Source organism: Balaenoptera ricei, chromosome 11 (genome assembly GCF_028023285.1).
Source record: "Balaenoptera ricei isolate mBalRic1 chromosome 11, mBalRic1.hap2, whole genome shotgun sequence".
NCBI classification, from domain to species: Eukaryota; Metazoa; Chordata; class Mammalia; order Artiodactyla; family Balaenopteridae; genus Balaenoptera; species Balaenoptera ricei.
The window spans coordinates 79,326,372-79,342,369 of record NC_082649.1 but is presented as its reverse complement, the minus strand read 5'-3'; the positions used below and the strand labels follow the sequence as shown (position 1 = coordinate 79,342,369).

At 42.6% G+C, this 15,998-nt stretch overlaps 1 protein-coding gene across 5 annotated transcripts in view; it reads right to left on the bottom strand.

Annotated features, from left to right (window-relative positions):
- Positions 1 to 15,998, bottom strand: part of PTPRG (protein tyrosine phosphatase receptor type G) — a 726,426-nt gene that overhangs the window by 158,637 nt on the left and 551,791 nt on the right. The gene's annotated exons all lie outside the window — the stretch shown is intronic.

The window sequence follows — 15,998 nt, the reverse complement described above, 5'->3', positions numbered from 1 at the left end:
TTTTATATATTAATATATATCCTGTACTAAGTCTTTTTTAATGTTGATTTTAATTTTAATTTTTAAAAATTTTTTATTGAAATATAGTTGATTTACAATGTTCTGTTAGTTTTAGGTGTACAGCAAAGTGATTCAGTTATACCGCATCTTGTTTCGTCATAGACCCCTTCTCCGTCTAATCCTTATGAGCTAATAATCAGGCGGACAAACTTTGGGACTCCCATGAGAGATTCAGTAGGAAAAGAAAACTGTAAGCCAATGGTAAAGTGCAATTCCAAAGCTGGTTACGTTTCATTATGGTTTCACCCAAGGCTTATTCAGATCAAGGCACAGCCCTGAACTTGTAAAATGATGGCCCTGAAAATAGGCTTCTTTTTACAAAAGTGGGGTGGTCTTTCCTTAAGTAGAAGAAATGACATTTAAGCTGGGACCCAACAATGATATCTCACAATAACTCTACAAGGAAAACAAGGTAGAGAAGAGGTTAGTTCCTACATAGCAAAGCTGGGATATGAACCCATGCACCTTGACACCAGAGCTTGCACAATTCTGACTCAGGCTGAAGAAGCTAAAGTAAACTAGGTGAATATTGAACTGTGGGGGCAAAAGAGGAAAAGAAGAGCATTTCAAGCTGTGAGAACAGTATGTGCAAAGGTCCTGAGGCAGGAATCAGCAGTGCAACAGAGTTTAGGCACTATATTATAACACTTGCAAACAGACCCAGTAGATCATCCAGCTTCTTTCACAAATCAGAGAGGGTTTTAGTCTCTACCTGGGTCTTCAAACGTCTAGCCCTGCATTTAAGTCTGGAATGCCCACCTCAATCCTGTTGGGGATGTAATAAGGCTATTACAGTCCTGCTAATGGCTTGCCTTAGCTCCTCGATGGCCTCCTCCATGCGCCCCTGGACATTTCTCAGGGACCTCAAGACTCCAGGTTACTTCATGGACACTCCTGTGACTTCCAGGAATATTATTCCCAGCTTCACTCCTCCTCCCTCCTTTTCCTTCATACAGAACAAGCAGTATACGTATTTGGGCAAATGTGTATCCTTAGACGTAAAAGGTCTATGTAACTGGGGGTTAAGGCAAAATCCTAGCAGAAATCAACTATATCAGAATAATGAAAATGGCAATTTCCTTTTGGTAGAGATTTGTTGAATAAAACTTAATATTTATTTAGCTTTTACTATATGTCAGGCACTCTTCTGAGTACTCATCTGTTGCAAACATTTAAACAGCACTTACTGTATGTGCCAGGTACTGTTCTAAGAGCTTTACAAAGATTGATTTATTTAATACTTAAAGTAGTCCCATGAAGTATTACCATCCCCAATTTACAGAGCTGGAACGTACAACCATGTAGTTGAGTTTGGAATCCAGGCTTTCATTATTCTTAAGACATCATCACACCCTCTCACTTTACAACCCTATGGAGTATGTACTTTTAATACTCCAATTTTCCAGATGTGTAACTTAAGGCACAGAGAGGTTAAATCACTAAGCCCAAGGTCACTAGTGATCAGTAAAGTGGCAGCAGTTATTCACGAGGCTCAGAAACCTTGGCTGATTCTCACAAAGGTTTTCAATTCATTTTTTAAAGGGAAAAATTAAGTATTAATTAATACATGCATCATAGGGTTCTATAATCAAAATGACAAAAGCAGTTTCTACGGGACAAAAGGCTGGAAATAAAAGAATCACCCCTCCGCCCACTGGCAAATCTGGGCTTTAATTTAACCCGGTTACCAGCAGCTAATGATAGGGGAAATCTCTGTAAGCGTGCTTGGCTGAGAGAAGGAACTGTTTTGGCCTTTGCTTGCTGCACTTCCTGGGCCGTGCAAATAGTCAACACGAGGCCCCAGGCAACAGAAGGTGCACAGGCCCTGGCATCATGAACCACAAAATCACCACCTTCATTTCCCCATCATGTTGCAGGTGAACCCGGTGTCACCCCGCGGCACGCTAACCTGCCTTAGGATCAAGGGCTCCAGATTGAAGGACGGGAAAACCTTTAGAGTCTTCCCCTAGGGGCCTGACCCAATATTAGGGTTGCAGTTAAGCACGCTGTATGCAGACAGGTAGTGACAAGACAATCCCTGTAAGCCCGAGGCAGCAAAGCCCCCATCTAAAGCACCCACTCGAGGAAGAGGCTGTGGCTTTAAAGAATAGAAAAAAGATAAATGAGAAACACCTGCCCCACCAATCTGAAGTGGGTGGATTTCAAAAGGGAACACGGTTTCAGCGGGATCAGGACTCATATAAGTTCTTGTATGGGCTCTTGAATTCAGCAAGGACTGATGGAAACCGCAGGTGTGACCATTGCTACAAATGCAGAAGGGTTTCTCTGTCCTGGATCAACCCAAGGGCTTCAGACGCAAGTTCTGATTTAATTGCTTAGAAGGTGTAATCAGATCAGTGGCGGGGTGGGTAGAGTTGGTGAGGGGGACAGAAAAGGGAGGGGCTTCACTACTTGCTGATTCCACCACCATCACTGCCACTGGATCTCCGGATTCTGAGACCTGAAAGGGCTTTAGACCACCCTAGGTCAGTGGCTTCGGGAACCAAAGAACCCTTTCTTCAAACCAAATCTTACACAGGAGCCAGGCAACTCAAATAGCCAGAGCACAGCCAACGGGGCTGAAGCTGAGCTGGGAACCCAGGGACGCTTTGAAAACCACCAATTTAGTCCAATTCTTTAATTTTACAGCTAGGGAAATGGGAGACCAGAGAGAAGTAATGGACCCAAGGTCAAAAACTTACAGAGAAAACAGAGACTGGGATGGGATTCTTTCTTCAAAGACACCACTTAGGATCTGAAACAGTAAGCCTGGGAGCAGGAAATATCACGTAACGCTGAAATCCTCATCAATACCTCATCTCTCCACCCTTTACAGGGATTGGTGAAACGAGCAGATTCTCGGCCTGCTGGGTTCAAATCCCAACCCCTCCACCTGTGAGCTGTATGACCTTAGTTACTACACCTTCCTAGGCTGTTGTGAAGATTAAATAAATCAGTATAAGAAAGGGGTTCAGAAAGAGCCTGGAACAGAGTGAGCATCTCATAAATGATAGATATGATTCTCATTCTAATTCTTATTACTTGTATTATTACCACTATTCTTCTTCTTCTTCTAAACTACCAAGACCTAGCCACGTATATCTCACATAGCCATGCACTTCCTTCAATGTTCGTGCATGTGTTTTATTTTTTAACTGGACGACTAACGCCTCAAAGGCACAGCATGTCTGACAGTCTCCATCAATCTGAGCACTGCAGGGTAGTTTTCTTTGTCAAAGCTCTAGCATGACCTTCGGAATCAACTGATATTTAACAGCTGTGTGACCTTAGGGAAAAAAAATCTTAACCTCTCTGAGCTACTTCCCTTACCTGTAAAATAGGAATACTGAGATTATTTACCCCTCAGGGATGCTGTGACAATTAATCAAGCTAATAAATGTGAGGGGCTTTAGCACAGTGCCTTGTGAGCCCTGATTTATTAAGGCAAGCACTTGGTCCATTGTGATCTCTGGTCCATTATAAGCCCTCACTTATCAAGGCAAGCAGTAGGCTGAGAGCCAGCCAGCTTATTTTGTGTTTTAAGCCAGGGACTAGCAAATGTTTTCTGTAAAGTACCAGATAGTAAATATTTTAGGTTTTGCAGGGCCAAGAGGCAAAATCAAAGATGTTACATAGGTACCTATATAATAAACACACTTCCACAACCTTATTAACAACGTTCAAAACGCTAATAACTGAGGACAATTTTAAAAATATACATCTACTAATGAGAAGAAAGGAATTCTTTTGGGCAGGGGAAAGGCGGGAAGAACATTTTACTTAATTAGGGTTCACATGTGAAAACCATTCTTAGCTCAGGAGCCATACAAAAACAGTCAGTGGAATGGATTTGGCCATCGGGCCATATTGTGCCCTCCTGATTGCAAGCCAAGTATAGGAGGGTGGGGGGCAAGTGTTAGAAAGTCATCTTGAGAGCCACAGCAAGGGGGGGTGGGACATGCCACATGTTCAGGGGTCCCCATCACTAATGGTAATTTCTTTTATGAACATACGTTACAGAATTAACTCCTGAGCTGTTTTCTTTCTCCCTTGACTTTCTCCAATGTTCAACTTGAACATTAATTTTTGCTGATCTTTCTAAAAATTCCGTTTCCTGCTCAGTCCCATAGGAGTGCTCCACTGGCAAATGGGGTGCTGATAATGCTTAACTGTTAGAAGTAACTTTAGAAATGGAACCCCTGTATTTCTGGCACTGCCCACAAAGTTCGCAGAAGCCACGAGGCACTCAACTGGCTGGACCCAAGACTGGGTGTTCCTGAGTTCAGCCACTGGGAGGAAGGAAGAATGGACTTTTCAGCTAAAAACTTAAACTCTCCCACTAAGAAAATCTTAATAAATGTACATGTTATAAAGTGGAGGGACTGCTACAGCCAGGCCCCTGGAGCTGAATCCTAACTGGTCTACTTAAAGCTCTGACCTAAGACAAGTTACTTAACCTCTCTGTCCCTGTTTCCTCATCTGTAAAATGGGATTATAATAATGACCTCATCTGGAGGTTTATGTATCAGGAGAGTATTACATGAATTAACAGTAGTTAAGGGCTTAGGAGAGTGTCGAGCATAGAATAAGCACAGATAGATACTTGTTAAATGAATCCTATTATAAAAGGGCAGTTGACTCCAAAGCCATCCAGATCAGAGCACTCTGCCTCCAACTTTTGTTCTAATTAGTAATTTGAATTAGAAACATTCCTATCCCAGACACTTAACTAGTTGAGAAAAATATTTGAAATACTCTACTTATCCTACCATCCATTCCATTATACCATAATAAGCAAGTACTGTGCATTACTAGCTAAAAGAACTGAAAAGGAATGAATCTCATATTCTACTTTCAAGTATCCCAGTGCTGTATGCAGACAATATTATATTTTAATAATTAATTGTTCATCAAAGAAAAAGATGAGAAACAGGGATGCGAAATTCAAAGTTATTCAAATTGCAAAAATTATGAATAATGTATGACTTTTATATTAAATACACACTATATTAAGTAGTCTACATTTCACCCAACTCTTTCATTTTCAAGCATTCTGAACGACAATATGAATAATCAGTTAGGGGAGGTTTATTTAGAAAAAGAAATACCTTATTTGAATGCAAACGGAGTATATCAGGAGATGATTAAATTTTTCTTATCAATTAGAAAATTCTGTATGAGGGCTTTAAAGTCATGGTCAGCAATTAAACCCAGAGCGGCCCGGTTATCCTTGCAATTTCCTTTCAACGTTAAATTATATCTGGCTCGATTCTGTTCAATTTCTTATTTCTGATAGCAGTGCTAGGAGGCAATCTTTAATTAAAGAAAATTTGAAAGATTCAAACATGCATAATTGGATTAAAAATGTGATCATTAAAACATTAGATGATAATCATCTGATTGATTGCATTTTTCAGTGTGTTAATAACCTAATGTTTTCAATGCTTTGGTTATATAGGAAAAAAGAAAGTCTTTATAAAACATGATGATCAACACAGAGATGAAAACTCTACAGTAATTGAGAAATATGGAATTATACTGAAAATATTCACACACACCCAAATGAACAAAGGATTTCATTGGAAAGTATATGGACAGAATGTGAGAGTCTCTAGGGGAAGAAAACCAGTCCTATCCCCAAAACAAGGAATCAACCAATTTTAGGGAAGTATATAAAATAAACTAAGAACAGAAAGCCCAAGTTTCAGTGTTTAGCCCAATGATTGGTTTCTTCAGGGTTTCCCAAAATTTTTATAAGGAAAAGTTATTAATTTTTCCTTAAAAGCTTAAAATCACTGGGGTAGCACTGGCCTTCTGCTTCATATTGGGGAAGGTAGGGAGAGTGACAGTGGAAAAAAACTGGGGATTAGGTCATGCTAAATAGGAGAAGATTTATGACTGTGCTGCTCAAATTTAATGTGTATGCAAGTCACCTGGGAAGCCCGTTAAACTGTAGATTCTGATCCAGTAGGTTTGGGATGGGGGCTGAGATTCTGCATTTTTAATAATGCTGATCACACTTGAGAAGCCAGTTTCTATGAGGACTGTGTCACTGGGCTCCTCCCTGTTCTGCAGCCTCATCCACTGCTACCTTCTGGCCCTTAGGTTGAGCCATGTTGACCTCTTGGCTGGTCCATGATCACACTACCCCAGGGCCTTTGCACTGGCTCTTCACGCTGCCTGGAACATTTTTTTCACTGCTCTATTCATGGCTGGTTGTGGACCAAATGCCTTTCATCTGCTAACAACTTACTCATATTTGAATGACACATTTCTCAGTGAGGTCTCCCCTGACCACTGTTTAGAAAAGGTGTCAAAGGGCAGGCTCGTTGAGAGGGAAGCATTTGATTGAAAAACCTGAAGATGGAAGCAAGCCAGGTGGCTACCTGGGAAGAAAGGTTCAAGTGCCCCAAATTTGACAGCTCTAGGAGGAAAAAATCAGCTGCTGGTTAAGGATAATCTGGAATTTGGCTAAAAATTGTGAAGAGGCCAAAACACTAGACATAGAGTCAGCAGCTCTGGGTTAAGCCTGGAGTAGGCACGATGGGCTGTGTGATCTGGGAGGGGCCACGGGTCTGACAAGCTGGTGAGAGAAGGGCCTGCCCAACAGCATCAGGAAGTGGGAGGTCGGGATGGAACCTGAAGGCCAGAATCCAGGGACTTCAGGAGTTTGGCATCTAGAAGCCACCAGGGAGTAAGAGAGCATTACATTATAATTAAGATGGTGGCAGAGGGAGTCAAGGAACTAATTTTATGACCTAAATATAAGAAATGAAACTTGCTCTATCTGATTGGATGTTGACTGTCATTCACTTCATCTCTCTCTCTCATCAATAAGGAGAATGAAACAGCAAAGACTGGGCAATGAAGTGGGGCTGGACCGTTTTCAAGGTGTAGCTGTCTGCAAGACTTCATGACAGATGATTTTAAGGAAAAAGCACCACACTGAAGTTACAACAAGGGGATCCTGGGGAAGTCACCCAAGAACCACAGAGAACTCTGCGGGGTTCCAAAGAGTTTTAAAGGACGCTAGTTCTATTTCATTTACAAATAAGGAAAATAAAGTCCATAGAAGGAAAGTGACTGAACCAAGATCACACAGTGAGGTGGGAAGGGAGTCTGGGTATCCCTTTCTACTACCCAGTTCTGTATCCCTGGGCCCCCAGTTCCTCACCTGCAGTTGACATAAACATGATCAGCTGAGGAAATCTCTCTGAAGACTGAAGAACTCATTTAGCTTTTTAAATATAAATCTAACCCTGACACTGCCCAGTTCAAAATCATCCAGTGGTTTCTCCCTTCATTTAGAATAAAATCTGAACTCCTCACCACGGCCATGAGACCCTCCGTGATCTAACTCTGCAACCCGTCTTCTCTCTGCCCTCTTCCTTGTTGACCATCACCTCTCTTCTCACCTTTCTGTTCCCTTTGCCTACAATGCCTGCCCTACTCCCACCCCCACTCCATATGGGTGATTCATTTTCATTCTTCAGATCTCAGTTCATCTCCTGAGAGCCAACCCTGAGCGCCCCATTTAAGGCTGTTCCCGCTGCTATTAACCATCTACATCACACTTGGTTTATTTCCTTCCCAGATGCATTCACTTATTTACTGTCTGTCTCCTCCAAGAGCTGGATAATTCCACAAGAGCAAAGCCTTTGCCTGTTTTGTTCACTCTGTATATCCAGCAACAAAAACACTGCCCGGAACATAGTAGATGCCCAATCTTTGTGAAAAGAGAATGAAGGAACAAACAAACACAGCAGTTGGTGTATTTTAAATAACCAATAAACCCTAGATTTCTTCATAGCCACGTCACCATCAATCGAAAGATGCACCATTATTTCAAATGCCACTATTAAAGGCAACAAGTTGCTAATTAAGCAATGATACAGTATCACCTGGAAGGTGCGTCTTAATTTTAGAGTTGTTAAAATATGAATGAAAAAAATTGTAACTATGTGCAGTTACACATAGTTTTGAACTAGATTTATTGTGGTGATCATTTTGCAATATAGACATATATCAAATCATTATGTTATACACCTGAAACTAACATAATGTTATATGTCAATTACATCTCAATAAAAATATGAAGACATGAGAGTTACAGAACTGATGAAATAGGAGGTTGAAATAATTCAATAGGATTCACATCGAAGGTCCCCATCAGCTTTCTGCGTCTACTAGAAGCTGGGTCCAGGGCCTGTTTTGTGGTCACAGTGCAAGATGCTCACAAGGCCGGGTGGCAGCAAACTCCCATCTGTTATACTGACCGGATTCCCTGGCCTCAGTTTACCCTCCACTGACCTGAACTCTAGACTCCATCCACACCGTGGATGTTCTGTAGTTCATGTCTTTTGACTAGTTCACATTTACGGTGCATGAACTTGGTGCCAGGCCCTGCTGTGGCCTTTCTCTCATGGAGGCCTCACGACCCTGTGAAGTAGGTATCAACGTCATGATGAGGGCTGTGACCTTGCCAACGGTCACAGCTGTACAGACCTGGGTCTCCCTCACAGGCTATGTAATTGATCAGTAATAGTTTTCTTTTCTTTTTTTTTTTAGCAGACTGGAAGCTCCACTACATCAAGACTGTGGGTCCTTAGTGTATCCCCAGCACCCAAGACAGGGCCTGAGAGAGCAGCTCCTTTATACGTGGCTGAAAAAAATCAATCAAACTAAGTCACTAAGTAGCTCTAAGTCAGAAGTGGGGAAACTGGGGCCCCGAGGCCAAATTCAGCCTAGTACCTGTTTTTGTAAGTAAAGTTTTACTGGAACAAAGCCATACCATGGTCTGTGGCCGCTTTCAGGCTACTACTGTGCAGTTGAGTCATTGTAGCACAGAATGGATGGCTGGCAAAGGCAAAAATACTTACCATTAATCCCTTTACTAAGAAAGTTTGCTGACACCTGCTCCTCTGTGAAGGGCAGGGTATTTAGAAGGGATGGCAACAAGCAATACTATTCAAGCATGAATGGAGCAAACTACATGAGGACATAGAGAGGTGTGGAGCTTATTTCTGCCTCTGAAACACTCTTCACCAGGGTGCAGAGGATTTAATACACACCCCTTGGCCTTCTGCATGGGCACAGTCCAGAGAAGATCTGAGAAGCCCCCACTATGGCATCTTATTTCAGGGTCTGAGCAAGGGCGGCCTGAGCAGGAGAGAGCTCACCTGATTAATCAGACTCCTGTATTCAAGGAACCAGGGTGGCACTCCAAGGTCATGAAATAGCCACTCTACCCAGGTTCAAAGACATCTAGCCTCCTTGAGTTTATTGGTGGTCAGGTGGTCAAATGTAGCATTTTGATTTAAGGGTTGATGTTTGAACAAAGCATATGTTGACATTAACATTTCCAAAGAGAAACTACACGAAGAGCGCAGAGTCTTGTCAACAATTAAGGAAATGAACATAACGTTTAAATTATAGAGTTATACAGTGACAAAACCCCAGTGTTATCACTGAACAGTTCCGTTGCTTGCCTCTCTCCCCCACTTGGTTCTGGTGGCCATAATTGGCATGGTGTGTACATTCTTTTAGCTTCCTTTTGATGCTCAATGACCTAATTCACAGAGGAGAAACCCAGGCAGAAACCAGAGTTAAGTGACTTTGACAATAATTAGGAAGACAGTCAATGCTAGAATTGGAAACTGGCCCAGCAGAATGCATCTGAGTCCAATACAAATGGGTTCAAATCACTGTTCCACTGCCATGAGCTGGGACAAATGAGCCAATCTCTGTGAACCTCAGTTTACCCATCTGTACCATGGATTAAGCATTCTTCTCTCCCTGGGCTACTGCTGAGATTAAATGAGACTCTATGTATAGAACATCTGGGCAGAGCTAGGCACATAGCCAGGGGTTAACAGATGTTTCTGTTTCTTCCTTTCACCCTCTTTCTGGTCCCTGGTCCACTACCCTATCCCCTGGTCTCAAAGGGACTGGCTATCCCAAATCATCTTTGTGCCCATTTTCTCCATCACTTCATTTTATTTTCATACGACCCAACTAAGTCAAGCAACATACATTCTAGTTCAATAGCCGGGTAGTGATGGGGCAGAACTCAGAGCTCCACCATCATCTCCTGTCACCTCATGGCCTCCACCATACTCACATCAACAAGTAACAACAACAACTTGTTGGGGGTGAGGGTGGGGGGATGGCAGTGATAATAGCTGACACTGGGTGCTGACACAAGTTTGTACAATAAGTCACTGACTCCTCAAGACAAACCAGTAAGGTTGGTATTACTATCACCACTTTATATGGTTAAGAAAATGGAACCACAAAGAGGTGAAGTGATTTGTGCAGGTTGTACAACTAGCCAAAAGCAGAACTGGTATTCAAACCCAGAGCCTGGGTTCTTGGCCACAATGCGACCTTGCTTCTCCTATACCAAGATGACATGCATAGAGCAGGGTAAGAAGGTCACAGCAGGCAGCCCCAAGCACTTTAGCGAGCACTTTCACAGTATATAATTGGAGACATATTTTTAAACTCTCTGCTTTTCACACCCCAGTGAAACAACCAGGAAAAGGGCATTTCCCTGGGTTCCCATAATCCTGTTCAAATGATGACATATTGACAAAGGAGGCTGGCTAAATGAGGACTAGCCTCAAATTCAAATTAACCTAAAAGGAATCACTTTTGAAGTCTTTTTCTGACTCAACATGATTGCTCACAATGCTATTAGTGATAAAACAGAGCCCCACAGTATCCCATTTCCTGGCTTTGGCTAAGAAAAGACATGGAAATAGCCCACATCTATGGTGGTGGTTCTGACAAACCGAAAGCCAGGAAACTGTGGAAATGGCTTAAGAGCGCCTGTTTCTAGAAGATTTTGAGATCAAAGGGGTTCAGATAAGCATCTGCCCTCCCTGGATCCATAACAGACTTGAGCCTATTAGTCAAGACCAGGGTGCTGCATATTTATAGCACACTTCAGGAAAGTTCCATGTAATTAGATGCTGGAAACATAAATTTCAGAGGGGGAAATTTTGTCACGTGTTAAGATGTTCAGAACTATCAGTGGCCTGTAGATAATATAGCACTGGGTTTCCCATTCAAAAGGGAGAAAATTTGAATGATTTCTTCCTTGAAGGTTAACATTAAAACAGAACTTTCTTTAATTTCATTGAAATATATCTGGATGATGTGGCAATCTGGGCAATATCAAAACTGAAGCCCATCTCTGTAAAGTGTATGAAATGGTAAGTAATGACCTGAGTGGGTATTTACACTGTCCCCAAATAAACAAACCACTTTGTGAAGGCAACACTATTAGTAGAGCTACAATAGTTACCATTTCGACATGGCAGGGTTGACAGACTTTTTCTGTAAAGAACCAGAGAGTAAATATTTAAGGTTTTGCAGGCCAGAGGGTCTCTCTGTCACAACTACTCTGCCGTTATAGTGTAAAAGCAGTCATAGACAGTAAGTAAATGAATGGGCATGGCTGTGTTCCAATAAAACTTTATTTACAAAAACAGGCAGTGGGCCAGATTTGGCCCACAGATTGTATTTCCTGATCTCTGATTTCCAGGACAGTGGACACACTCCAGGCACCCTTCCTTCTCAGTACTTTCCCTGTCTTAAAGCATTTAGCATTAATACCCATGAGGCAGATACTTTCACAATTGTCATTTTCCCAGGTGGAAGGCTCAGGGACAGAGAGGGCCAACAATTTGTACAGTATCACACAGCTCCCAAGCTGCAAAGCCAGCATTCAAATCCAAGACAGCCTGAACTCTGAAGTGCTGGTCTAGAATCTCTGTTCAGCAGTGTTCCTAAGAGTCAAATTTCAAGTGAAAAGTAATAAAATTTCATTTCTCTAAAGGTATTCCACGATGCAGATTTTTTATAAAAATTCACTTCAGGGATTTCCCTGGTGGTGCAGTGGTTAAGGATCCGCCTGTCAATGCAGGGGACATGGGTTTGATCCTTAGTCCAGGAAGATCCCACATGCCACGGAGCAACTAAGCCCACGTGCCACAATTACTGAGCCTGCGCTCCAGAGCCCGTGAGCCACAACTACTGAAGCCCATGCACCCTAGAACCCGTGTGCCACAACTACTGAGCCCACGTGCTACAATTACAGAAGGCTGCACGCCACAACTACTGAGCCCATGTGCTGCAACTACTAAAGCCTGTGCGCCTAGAGCCCGTGCTCCGCAAAAAGAGAAGCCACCACAATGAGAAACCTGCGCACTGCAACGAAGAGTAGCCCCCGCTCGCCGCAACTAGAGAAAGCCCACGTGCAGCAACGAAGACCCAACGCAGACAAAAATAAAAATCAAAATTAAAAATAAATAAACAAATAAATAAATAAATTCATTTAGAAGTTCCAATTGCTGTATTCATGTGAACACATGACATGATTCTGTAGGCAAATTATAGTCTCTTTGACCGTCACCAAGAATGGCAAGGACCAAAAAGAAAGAAAAGAAAAGGAAAGATTCCTCCTGAGATTAAAATTTTTCCAAAGGCAGAGGAAATCTAGTTGATCATCTTACCCTCAACACCCGAATTAGCACTTATTAGGCACGATGGATGGACACTGTGATCAAAGGGGCTTAAATTTCACTTACACAAAACAGGCAAGAACCCCTCAAATCAAATCAACTCATCTCTGCTCCATCTTGCTGCTGGATTGTAACAACACAGATGGCCATTTTCACCTAATAGTTTACTTTGTTCCAAATGTTCCTTGTGCTAGGATTTGTCTTCTTCTTCCAAAGTCCATGCAAGATATTTTTCAGAAGCTTCAGCCATTTAGTCTTAGAAAGTTCATGTTGAGATCTTCATTCCAGGGATAATCAAAATGGTGTTGGAAGGATGAGAGTATGGGCCCGTTTAGTATTTCTTCACTTGCCCCTTTAACAAATCTATATGATGAGCCTCAGTCAACCTAAAGATGCAAATGGTAACCCTGGCCAAGAACAGAGCGGGAGATGGCCTGGGAGTAACAAGAGTCAGCCTCAAGTCACGAAGACCTTGGTTTAAGTCACCCAGGCCCTGCCTGCTTTACTTGCCTTTCTAGGTAATGGGGGATATGAGAGCTGCACATCAGAGGGTTTCTGGAGGATTTAATGATGCCTGTCAGGCTAATCATACCCTGACCTGGTACAGAGCCAGGATGCACCAGCCCAGTAACAACGAAGAGCCTTTGTTTTCAGACCTGTCACCTGCCACCCCATCCCTTCGGTTTCTGATTTCTTTTTTCTAAATTCCACAAGGAAGTATTGGCTTCCAAAGTCATCGCTTAATGATACAATCCCAAGGCAGCCACAGTTCTTTCTCTGGTCTACAATCAATTTGTAGAGAGAACAAACAACCTGTCATGGGTACTTATGATAAAAAGTTTTGTAAAGAAAAAATAAAATGCTGTCACCCCCCTCTTTGTTTGCTGTGAGGCCACTTGGTACTCGATGTCTCCCAGAAGAAAGCACTGCCTGAATCTCTGACTTTCTAATACTCATCATTGTCTTCTTTGATTGTGAAATTTAACACACATGCAGAAAGGTGTACAAACATAAACATACTGTTAACCAATAATCCTAAAGTGAACCCTGGAGTAACCACCACTCTGAACAGGGGGAGACTTGCCACCCTCCCCGGGGCCAGGCCCTTATCACTTTCCCATCCCACTCCAAGAAGTAACCACCATCCTCTGTTTTTAAATAATCATTATTTTGCTTTTCTTGTAGCTTTACCACCTACATGTGCACTCCTAAAGAACCAAGGTTAAGTTTTCCCATTTTTTGAACACTTGTTCAAGAATACCTTGTGCATTCTTCAGACTCTTGCATCACTTTACAGTTTTCAGATGTGCCCATGTTGGTGTGAGCCACGAGACTCCACGTGTTTTCACTGGGGTGAACTGTTCTGTTGTAGGACTACACTTTGCTGTATTTATCCAGCTTGCTAACAATAGGTATCAGAGGCATTTCTGGGTTTGGGCAGTTAGGAAAAACAATGCCACAGACATTCTCATACACAGCTCACGGTGCATTTTGTTTTTTTTTTTTAAATTAATTAATTAATTAATTTTTTGGCTGCATTGGGTCTTCGTTGTTGTGTGTGGGCTTTCTCTAGTTGCAGCGAGCGGGGGCTACTCTTCGTTGCAGTGCGCGAGCTTCTCATTGCGGTGGCTTCTCTTGTTGCAGAGCACAGGCCCTAGGTGCGCAGACTCAGTAGCTGTGGCGCACAGGCTTAGTTGCTCAGCGGCATGTGGGATCTTCCCAAACCAGGGATCGAATCCCTGTCCCCTGCATTGGCAGGCGGACTCTTAACCACTGTGCCACCAGGAAAGTCCCTCATGGTGCACTTTTATCTGAGTTTTTCCAGGGGACATACATAGCAGTGGGACTACTGAATCAATTCGACTAGACACTGCCAAACCATTTCCAGAAAATCTGAGCGTTCCCAGCATTCATATCCTTGCCAACACTTGACACTGTCAGGGTTTTTAATATTGGACTGTCTGGTGCGTGATGGTAGATTATTTCTGAGCTTCGTGAGTGTAATATTTTTGAGAAATTAATGTATAATATCCATGGGCTATTCTTTAGTTTGCAAACAGTCAAATGCACAAATCTAAGGGGACAGTGTAGTAAATGTTTATAACATATTTATGTAATCTAATCATCCTCCAGATCAAGATATATAGTATTTTTTTACTGCCTGGGAAGATTCCCTTGAGCCCTTTCTCACTCACTGTACGTACCCCTTCACACCACTATTCTGATTCTTATCACCAGAGATTAGTTCTGTCTGTTCTTGAACTTTGCATAAACGGAACCATGCAGCACACGTTCTTTTGTTTTTGTGTAAATCAAGTTCATCATTTTTAATTGCTGCACACTATTCCCTTGTATGAATACACTAAAACTTGAATATCTAGGCTCCCCTTGGTGGACATCTGGGCTGTTTCCATTTGGGGGTTATTATAAACAAAGCTCCTGTGTACAGGTCCTTTTGTAGCCATTTCTTTTGGGTGTATACCTACCTGTGGAACTGCCGGCTCAGAGGGTACGGCCTATGTGTAACTTTGGCAGCAGTGGCTACACGGCTTTTGGAAAGGCTGCGCCACCTTCAGACCCACAGTGGTTGTCCTGGAGTGCCAGCCGCGCTGTGCCCCAGGGCTAGTTTCTTTTAAAATCATGTATTTGTGGCTAATGGTGCAGTGGCAGTTGACAAGGCAAAGCCTAGCCGCTGCTTTAGAAGGAATTCAGGTTGTTCTATGACTGGAGTCTCTTCCAGGTTAGTCTTGATTATAGAAACCTCAATCCTAGCAGGTGGGATATGGAAAAAAGAACAGATGCAGATACTCCAGCTTTCACCACCAAATGAAAACACTTGGCAGGTAGTCACATGTATGTGCAGATTTACTTTATTACCTCCCCTTCTGCTAGATGCCTGGATTGAGTCTAACTATTCTAGGACATTGTCCACAGATCTGGTGAGCTGACAATGAGCACCCCAGGGCAGGGGAGAAGATGGGTAGAAAATATCCCCAAAGTGAGCCCAGTGAATAAACTAGTCAACAACTGGGTGAGGTATTCTGCAAAGAGTGTTTGATTTTCATAGACCCAACTTCTATTGGTGAGTTTTAACAAGGAAAGCTTGCAAGCGCCTCATTTTGTGACATCACTAGAAGGGCGTTCTTGGGTGATAATGTATTTGTACTTTCACTGATAAGTTTCTCAGAAGAGCCTGGGGAGGGAGGACAGGCAGAAGAGCCATCTCGTCCTGACTGGTGTCTGAGGCAATTTCTAACTGTCCCCTTTATGTTTCCCGTGAAGGAGGAAGATACTTTCCTATGCACTAAGGTAGTACATTCAGTGGAAGAGGAAAGGACAGCAAGCAAGGCGATGAGAGAAGAGGGACAGGGACTTCCCTGGTAGTCCAGTGGTTAAGAATCCGCCTGCCAA